At 47.5% G+C, this 10,190-nt stretch overlaps 1 long non-coding RNA gene across 1 annotated transcript; it reads left to right on the top strand.

Moving 5' to 3' along the window:
* Positions 1-524, top strand: LOC121459289. Its single transcript, XR_005975953.1, has 3 exons — positions 1-179; positions 320-408; positions 498-524. It is a non-coding gene; the product is annotated as an uncharacterized LOC121459289 (long non-coding RNA).
* The last annotated feature ends 9,666 nt before the right edge of the window (positions 525-10,190 follow it).

Genomic DNA, 10,190 nt, shown 5'->3' with positions numbered 1-10,190 from the left:
CCCTACCTTTACCAGAAACAACGAGATTGAGCCCTTTTGTTTTTCATATACTACACTGGGTAGGAAGGCATCAAGATAGCGGGCCTGGTTGTTCTATCAGCTGACCCTGTCTGCAGTTCCTGGATGCTTCCACCCAGACCTCAGCCCCACTTCAGGTATCTGGAGACATTCCTGACCAGGTAGGTGGAGTGGAGCTTTCCAGGTCTGTTTCCCCGTTGGTAAAGTAGAGGTGACAACAAACAAGGGAGGAGGGGTACAGTGTTGGGTTAGCCACCAACGCTCTTCAAACATCCAAGCGCCTTCCCTCCCCTTACTATAGAAATCCAATTTCGAAAGAAATAATTAGGCCTTAAGATGACTGCATGAGCACAGAGGAGACAGAAACAAGAGGAGATTCAGGGGAAAGAGGTAAATTCTTCCTAGATACCCCTACACCAATACCCCTCTAACTTCACCCCACTCCTCATCCTCACTATGCCCTTTCTCCTTCCTTCCAGCTGTACCCATCACCGCTGTAGCCTGCCGATCACAGTATCTCAAAGCTGGTCTCAGGCTCTGCCTCACTCTCCCGAGCCTGGCCTTCCTCCGTTCCTGATTCCTAGCTCTCTGAAACCAGGAAGGACCAAATAAGCTAGCTTCTCCACCTGGAAGGTGGGTATGGGGTGAGTACCAGGTCTTTGCTTCCAGACTCCCCAGCTGCACCCTTCTTTGGTAATTTAAATGCCTCTTTCTCACTTCACTCCTCTCCCTTTCTTTCTTCCTCATGACCTGAGAAATTAGTAAATGCAAGCCTACCACTATACCAGCCCTTCCCATCCCTGTGGCCTCATTCTTCCTTACCAAATATTTTACTTTGTTTTCAGAAGAAAACCATAATATCCAGACAGACATTTAAGCTGTAAATGAAGTTTTCTTTATGATGCTTAATTTTCTAAGAATTCTTAGAGTCCTTCTCCACTTGGCTGCTGTAGAATGAAAGGGTTTTTACAAGTCTGTAGGGGTGATGGGGAGGAAAGAAGTCATACTCAGGATTAGAAATAATGGTGGAAGATACAGAAGACAGGCAGAGGTTGGGGCAGACCCAGCTGGCAGAGAGCGGAGCCAGAGGCAGAAAACAAGAGAGAAGTTTCCTGGAGTATTCATAGTTGACTTGCCTGTCCATAGTCTGTAAAATTTACCCCCAATAAAGGGAGGAGGGGAGCTTTATTTTTTTTAAGTCTTGTGTTTACAAGACCAGAAATGCCAGTGCTAAGTCCTAGAGAGAGAAGCTGAAACAGAGGACCGAAGCCTTCCTTATAAGGTACGATGCTAACTTGACCTTCACTTTGTCTTGGTACTCCCGCCCACCCAGACTGCTGCGGAGTCAGAACAGATACTGACCCTTGCCTCTTATCATTTTTGTGCCTCTCTCTCTTCTAGCATTTTTCTTCACACTTTCTACCCTTTCATGTTTTATTTCCTGGTTCTTTTTGCTGCTCCTTTTTGTTTATACCTTGCTCATAACTGCTCTCAACACTAAGGCCTCCCTTTCTGCTTCTGTTTCTGTGGTCATCTCATTCGTCCCCGTCCTTTCTCTAGATTGCTCAACTTTTGAAACAATGAAAAACTTACTCTCTTTTCCTGATTCCTACCTTTCACTGGCCTTCCTAGCTCCAGCTGGGCATTTACCTCTGCTCAGGTGTTGTTGAGGAGTGGACTCCAGGAAAGACAAATTGGGGATAAAAGAAGGTTCCACTCTGGGCCTAGTTCTCATTTGGGGTTGACAATGAACTTGATTTTGATAAGCTGCTTTCCTGTCTTGTGTAAGGCACCTCACCCACCAAGTCTCCAAACCCTAGTGGCCTTGCTTTCCACTGAGGTGAGAGCAATACCCATTGTCCCCTAGATTATGTAAGAGGGGCTGAGTATCAAATTATTGTTTCCTCATCTTGTTTTTGGACTTTATATCCTCTAAAATCCTAGAGATTTCCCTTTAAAAGTCCAGAGAGAAATTTAGAGTCTTAGGGATTTCTGGAGATTCCTTTACATGTAAAAATAAGAAAGAGAAAGATTCCTCCAGCCTCTTTACCTTGCCTCCAGCTTCCAACAAAGGTTCCAACATTAACTCTAATCATATCTTGTATGGTTATAAAATAATATTATCAACACCCTATAATTATCTATTATCCACTTACTTGTGATAATTACAGTATTAGGAGGCAGATCTATGCAGACAAAGTGAATCCAAGTTAACATCCAAAATGAAAATGAAACTGGATCCGGGAACTTCAACCAGATCTTATCATTTCTCCACCGTGCTTCTATCTGTAAGCCCTTGCCTGGGACCTCCTTGATTTAGGAGTAACTATTTTGCAGGACTTAGGGTATATTAGAGATTCTGCCTTCTCCTTCCCCTTTTCTACATCCCCCACACCACCTGCCCCCTCCTCTCTCTCTTTTACACAGACTCCAGAGAGGGTCAGACAATAAAAAGGAAATTCTCTTCTCTCTCCCAACAATTATCTGGATAATTGCATGAATTCTTCCTTGAACACCACTGTGTAGTTAGGGCAGTGGTTTCAGGGGAAAGTAGAGAGGACTGGATTCCACACAAGGAGGGGGAGCTGAGAGAGTCCCCGGTTCTTACATTCCCAGACTTTATAGTTCTGTCTAGTGTTACATTGTTTCTTCAGGCAAAGATCTTTGTTCCCTTTCAGTCATATTTCTCCCTTCCTCCTCCCTTTCGCTCCCCCCTTTTTTGGTCCCTTTAAAGGAGACTCAGATCATCTTCTGCTCTTAATAGATAACTATAAAAGTAAAATTAATTCCCCCTTGTCCTTTAATATCGATATCTCTCTGTTAAGTATGTACACCAGTGAGAATAGATGGAATTAAGTGCTACAACCCAAACCAGCAATTATGCCCAAGGTGTTTTGTTTTGTTTTGTTTTCTTTCACGGGTCTGGTTTCGTGGAGGTGCTCATTCTCTGTTCTCATGCGAGATAACCGGGGCATACTTGTGTATTTATGTTTTTTACAAGCGCTTTGGAGCCAGAGTCCACACCAACCCAGTAGAATGCAACTGCAAAGGGCAGAGAGAGCAAGAGCTGAGCTGAAGAAGGGAAGAGAGCACCAGGCATAAACCAAAGGGTACCACCCAGAAAAGTGAGAAAAGGAGCCCATGGAAGTCCCCAGCACGGACAGAGGAAAAATAGATGGGTTTGGAGAAAGGTTCATGCATGTTCTCTCTCTCTCTCTCTCTCTCTCTCTCTCTCTCTCTCTCTCTCTCTGTGTGTGTGTCTGTGTGTGTGTGTGTGTCTGTGTGTGTGTGTGTGTGTGTGTGTGTGGTGTCTTTTAAATTTTTAATTGGAGCTCAATGAAGAAAAGTCAAAATTCAGGCCAGAGGACAAGAAGCGTCTCCTGGCCCTCGCTCACAATGCAACGGATCCAGAGGGAAGAACTCGGAACAAACCGGAGTGGGGGCCAAGGCAGTTGCTTCAGGACTAGGAACTTGAAGCCCTCCTCAAGGCCTCCTCAGCTTTTTTGCTCTCCTTATCATTCTCATCTTTATGAGGAGGCTTGTTAACAGGACCAGCGGGCTGGCCAGGCTCACCTGTCTCCACTGCACAAGCACAGCCAGCAGCTGCTGGCAGGGTGGGAGGTGAGGGGTGGGGACGACAACGACGCTGGGAGGCACTAATTAATTGATTCCTTTGGACTGTAAAATATGGCTGCTTCTACACGGAACCTGTGGACTCATAATATCTCTGCTGAGTGTGAGTGTGCTGTCTCTTACAGAATCCTTCTCTAGGTGTATGTATTTCAGTCCAGGGTTTGAAAGACTCAAATAAGAATTTTTTTTTCACAAGCCATAACACCATTCAGTGTCGGAAAATGATTCTTCAAAAGTTTGTGTTATTGGATAGGTTTTTTTTTCTTTTTTTTCTGCTGCTTGTGTAGATCCAGAGATTGGCTTCTGACTGGCTAAGTGTTAGGATCAAAATCAGAGCCCAACAGAAAAGGCCTGAAGCCTCTGCCCTGCCAGAGAGCAGAATGGGCCTAGGCTCAGGCCTTGCTTCATGGTGCTGCCTAGGCTTGAGATTAGAAAATATTTTTTAAACGGACAAACCTTAACCTAAAGGAGCCCATAGCCCCTTTACACACCTCTTGAGAGCACTGTCCATCCCTTTCCTACCTGGCTGCACAGAGGACGGCTGTGACAGGTTTGCATTAGGCATGTGCATCTGGGGACACACGGTGTGACCTAATTAGAGATCTCTAACAATTCCATGTGGGGGACCCTGCCTAAACAGGGTGTGTTCTCAACAAACTCCACTTCGGACAGAAAAGGGACCATTTATAAAATAATGCTGGTTGACATACTTGGCTGTCTCAAAGACAGAAATACTAGACAGAAAAAAAAAAAGAAAGCCTGTGGAGATTGCTATTGCCAATGCCAGCACTTCTTTCTGGTCTTCGATGATGACACACTTAAACCTGGCTCTAGTCTCTACCCTCAGCTACTCAGAGAGGCTTCCTGCATTCCTAGGTCCACAGCTCTGATTCTAATATTTTTTAAAAAATGTTTAAAATAAATAAAATGAGTCCAAAGAATGTGCCAATAAATTGTACAGCTTTTTCTTCATATATTGGGCAGATATACAGTTTGTATTTATGTAAAAATATGATACAATTTTTGCTGAGGTTTTACTGCTATATTACTATCTGGATGGACTTTCATGCAATACTTCTTCATGTTATGGAATGTAACTAAATGAACTGAGAATAGTATATCCCCTATGTAGGATATATGTATGTGTCTTGTTTATATATGTAAATAAATTTTTGCTTGTAAATATGGGGGCAATCTTTCATCTTTTTCCAGTATACTACTTTGCCATGCAGCCGATGTAAGTGCCTCCGTGTGTATGTTTTATAAGGAAATATCTTATCTGTGCATTTTAGGCTCTTGGCATGTAACAGTTGCGGCCACAACAGAGCTAAGGGTGCACTTTATGGACCATCTTTCCATGCTCCCGAGTGGACTTTATGTTCCCACAAACAGTTCTCCAATCAAGGTTTCATCTACACAGACCAGTCCTTGAAGGAAGTTCTCCATCGGGGATCACAGAAACAGGATGTGAAAACTGGTCCCCAATTCCTCTCAGTAAGAAGGCTTTGACTTGAGTAGGAAAGCTACACACTGGAACCGGGCTAGTTCCCACTGGCTAAAGATTGGGTCTCCTTGAGGTTCAATTTATTGACTCCCTTGCCAAGCTTTAGCCTGGGATATAAACCTTAGGAGAACCACTAATGACAAGCTTGGCTAAGAAAACTAAATAATTCCAGCAGCCCAGGTAGTACCTCAGACACAGGCTGTTCTTCAGGGTCCCCTGCAAACTCAGGGGTCGCATCAGGTCCCAGAGAGACAGTCTCCATAGCTCTGGCCAGCAGGGGTCATCCCGTCCTTCCTGGGGGCCTGGCAGCCCTGGGAAGCGGCCAGAGCTGCCGGCTCCGTTGGGTGTTGAGTTGCCGGCAACAGCCAGGACTTTGGGCGCGCCAGTTTTCTTCCCAGGAGTGAATCAGGGTTAAGATTAGACGGAGGTCTCAGAGCCCTCTCCCGGGTCAATACCCCCAAGCCGGAACACTAAGGAGGTAGAGTAGGGAGAGGTCTAGTAGCCTGTGTCATCCGTCAGCGGCTATGCGTCTTTGTTTCAGGCTTCTTCGGGAGAGGCAAAGAGTAGGCCAGCAAAGCTCAACCGCTCAAGATGCTCCGATCTAGCGGGAAAGGGCTCCGGACGTAGACCCTGGAGCGGAAATCTGTACGCCCGATGTCACAAAAAGGCGTCCGCTTTAGACCGAGGCGGAGTGTGTGTGTGGCCGCTGCAGGCAGCCGGGTGACCCGCCTCACGCTCTGCACCACCTTCCGCGGCCCCAGGCTCACTCTGTACAAAGAGGTTCGGCTTCAAGGTGCCTTTCTTCAGCAGCCAGGGCCCTGCCAACCGTTCCCTGCTTTCCTTATACATGAAGGGAGGGCGTGAGGGTTGGGTGGGGGGCTCTGCCTGGCCGGAAGACAGGTTTGCTTTGTTTGAGGATCTGGGCCGGCGGTCTCTGCTTAACTCTGAGTTTGAGTCATCAGTACAAGGAGCTGCGTGAGCGGCGTTTTCCGGCTGTATTAGCATCCACGGAACCCGGACTGATGGGTCCGTCTCCAGCCAGGGTCCATCTCCTGCCTGCTAGATAGTGACTTCGGCAAATGCAGATCAGAGCGCAAAACTTGGTGAAAAATCAGACCCAATGCAGACCTCTTTTGGGACGATAGAAATTAACATAAACGCAGCAGAGCAATCGTCTTCCTACCTCGGTTATTCAAGCTATTCTATTAAGACCCAGTTACAGGCACAAGATGCTTTGTCTTAACATTGGAATAAATTAGACTTTGGAGTTTAGACAAACAGCTTCTCATCGATACAATCCCCACCTAGACAGTTTCAAGTACTGCTTCTTAGTTTGAGAAAAGGGCTGTAGTGTTTTTCCTTCATTAATTTCCTCAGTTTATTGAATAGACACCGTCCAACAAGGTGCTCTCTGTTTTATATTGGAATATGTCAAGGGAATAAATTAAAGACCAGCTACTACTCATGATCTCTTTAACACCCCTACCTTCCATTTTAGACCAGAAATTCTTCTTCCATTGACCCTTCCTATGTATATACCATAAGAAATTAATAGCCATTTGCCTGAATTTACTGGATTTCAGGTCCATTCCCCTTTATTCAGATCCAGAAGCAGTCAGCAGCCCTTCCCCCAGCTTCACTCTGAGGCGATTTTTATATGAGCACCCCAAAGTCTCCTTCCCGCCTGTGCCCAGGCTCTACAAGGGAGTTGGGAATTAGGAGTAAAGGGAGAAAGAGATTTGGTTTAAATGTGTTACTCTTTCTGGTTTAGGACGAAAGGAAGGAGAAGGAGAGAGATTTCAGGACTGGAGGCATAGTTGACTCCACAGGGGAACTTGCTATTCTAGGCCTGGAAAGAAGGTGGAAGAATTTGGAGACTCCCAAATCTGGAGTCAGACAATGTAGAAAGGGTAACTGAGAGCAAGAGGCAGGTTCAAGTGTCCAGCCAGATGGAAAGCATTTCCTAGAAGAATTGGGTTGAGGTGCTGCTGCAGCAGGGGAACAATGCATTCCACCCCAGCTTTGAGCAGCTCTGGCTCTGGAAAGGCCCTGAGGGGTTGCTGGCTGCAAGAACTGGAAACTATCTTACCAGCTCTAGGGGTCTTTTGTCCCTTGCCTTGTCATTTCACAGTGTGAAGTTACCAGTTGCAAGTGCAGAGTTGCAGATCTAGGATCCACCAATCACCCAAAGCCAACCCCAGGATACTCTCATTGCCTCCTTGTCCTGGCTCTGCTTCTTTCAGCTCCTGCTGTGCAGACCTCCTTTCTGAAGCCCCTCCCTCCCCCCACATTAATTTTTACAGCCCAGTGACTCTTCGGAGCTCTCTCTTCTTCCTCAGTCTATGACCCCCCCAATTTTCTCTCCACCAGTAATTTCCTGGGACTAGATATAGCAGCTCATCAACAGATCTTGGTTGGTCATATATTTTGTTGCCCATGCAACTGCTCTTCCTTTATTATTATTTATGTAATATTTTTGTCATTTGCCTGAAATGGAGAAAATAAAATAAATAGCTAAGGGCCCAGGGTTCCTGTTCTTTCTTGGAAGAAGAGACTCTACCAGTCTTAGAAATGGTTCTCAAAACATTGCATCATCATACATCCATGTTTTAATTATTAATATTAACTTGATGAAGCAACTCTGTACAAGGAGTATGGAAAGGGAAAACGTGCTAAAGACAGATGCTGGAGTAGGGAAGCACACAGTACTACGTACACGGTACCACACAGATCTGGGGCAGAGGGAGAGGATGCTGACTACCACAGGAGCTACAGTGGCTACTAGAGACAGACAAGGTCAACAGGACAGATACGGACAAAGAAGCTCACAGAAATCAAGTTTAAAGCAAAGGAAAGAGGATATTGCATAACTTTGCCCCCTTCTTTTTGGAGTGTTCTAGTCTCCTTCCAGGCTTTAGGAATCATATCAGAGAGATGGAGTCCACCAGTCACTGGAGGAGGGGACACAGACCGGTGCAGGAGGTGGGGGTTGGGGTGGGAAGACTGGAACTTCATTCCTATGGCCAGCCCACAGGAGACTGTGTGGACAGCTGCAGTGGACATGTTTTCTGGGAACTTGTACATAGGTGAACATCTAGTAGATGGCAAGACATGTCAGGTGCCCAGTGGAGGATCAAAGGATGTGACTGTATCTTCTCCCTGTTGAGCCAGAGACCAAGAAGCTGCCTGCCCGCAAGTGTAGTAGGAAGAGGGTTTGAACCCAATGCTTTGGTGGACTCATCTGTGTGTATGTACATTAGCTTGTGTCTCTGAACCACCCTGTAAACAAACTTGAAGGGTATGTTACTAGGGGAGCCCAATATTCTCTGGCTTGCCCTGGGAGAGTGAAAGAGGCCGCTCACCTCGATGGGAGCTTTCACATTGCCCAAGCTGCATTTAACTCTGTCAGTCTCCTGCTTCTCCACCCTGTGTTTCCACAGGAGTGAGACAACATATGGGAAGCTGGTAGGCTCGTGCGGAGAAGAGTAAAAACAGGGTGTAGGAGGCCTGGGGGCTTGTCTGGACGGCTCTTTGCAGAGCCAGCCAGTTTCGGAACTTTGGGTCTGAGGTTGGAGGCTGAAAGGATCTATACATAAAAAGCCTTCCTCTTTGCCCTCCAACTGGACCTAGAGATGCGCCCCTCCTTCTTCAGTTCTGGCCCCAGTACTTTGTGACTGGCCGGGAGGCGGAGGCAGCGGGATCCTGAGACAAAGGGCGATGTTGGGGGGCGGGTAGGGGATTGAGAGAAAGGAGTTGGGTGGGGAACGGCAGCGCCCCCTCCTTCATTGTTACCAGCCTGGGAATCGAGTTGAGCTGGGCCTCTGCTGCTCGTAGCCCTTTAAGGGCAGATTCTCCTCCCGCCTCGTAAATTATGCCGGTCCAGCCTCCGGTCGGCCGTGACCGTGAACGCCAGCGGGAAGAGAGAATCAGCGGGACCGCTGCAGTAGTTGCCGGAAACACTCCCTGCCAATCAATGCCGCTCTCCACAATCCCTTCCGCCACGTCTTTGGGCTTCCCGAAGGGCCAGGTGGAGTCTCTGAGGTGGCTACTAAATCTCTCTCTCTCTCTCTCTCTCTCTCTCTCTCTCTCTCTCTCTCTCTCTCTGTGTGTGTGTGTGTGTGTGTGTGTGTGTGTGTGTGTGTGTGTGTGTGTGTGTGTGTGAGTTTGATTATCGGGTCCGGGTTTGCTGCTTCCTGTCCGCAGCCGCATAAGTGACGGAAAGAGTGGCTAGCACACCTGTGAGCTACGTTTGCCTGGAACAAACTGGGAAAGCTTAGCAGCGGGCCGAGGACCTTGAGAATATTCCAGATGCGACCTGGAGGGGACCTAAAGCTGATTAGTTTACTTTCCTGCAGGGTAGTCTGCCAAATGCAGGCACTTTAGCCAACCCAGTACCCAGGCCTGGAGGACTCAGAAGTGGTCAGACTCAGGACCATTCTCTCAAACCATATTTCCTCCTTGGTTCCCAGCTTCCTCTAAGCCCACCACAGCTCTCTTCCTCCAATTCTCTCCACTAAACCTCTCTGTTCTAGCTTTCACCTCTCAACTCCCAACTCCATCGACCATGAGTTTGGGCACCTTGATTCCACTATCCCAACCTTGTCTGCTCCTCCAAGTATAGAGGCTGAAGACCAGAAAGGGAAGTGGAGGAAGGTGTGCGTGTGTGTGTGTGTGTGTGTGTGTGTGTGTGTGTGTGTTGCTTTCCCACTACCTCAAGGGGAGGCCAGGCAGCTTCAGTCCTACCTCAAATATTTAGCTACCCTTCCACAGCGTCCCAGCCTTCCCTTGCCTCTCCTGGGCTTCTGGCTAGGTTTATTTCCTTCTCTCAGGGACCTGCAAGGCCCGCTGTGTGTGTGTGTGTGTGTGTGTGTGTGTGTGTGTGTGTACCACGAACAAAACAGACAAGAGACGTCCAGGGAGAGCCTGCCAGAGGCCAGGCGTTGTAAGCGGGACTGGGTTCCAGGCTGCGCCCGCCCCGTCTTAAGAGCTCCACCACAGCAAGCTCAGTCTGGGGCTGGCAAGCGCGTCCTGACTC

This window comes from Microtus oregoni, unplaced genomic scaffold (genome assembly GCF_018167655.1).
Source record: "Microtus oregoni isolate MIOR12 unplaced genomic scaffold, Mior012 000019F_ref0000042, whole genome shotgun sequence".
In the NCBI taxonomy this organism is placed as follows: domain Eukaryota; kingdom Metazoa; phylum Chordata; class Mammalia; order Rodentia; family Cricetidae; genus Microtus; species Microtus oregoni.
Note: the sequence above shows the minus strand (reverse complement) of the source record. Positions and strands in the feature narration are given on the sequence as shown.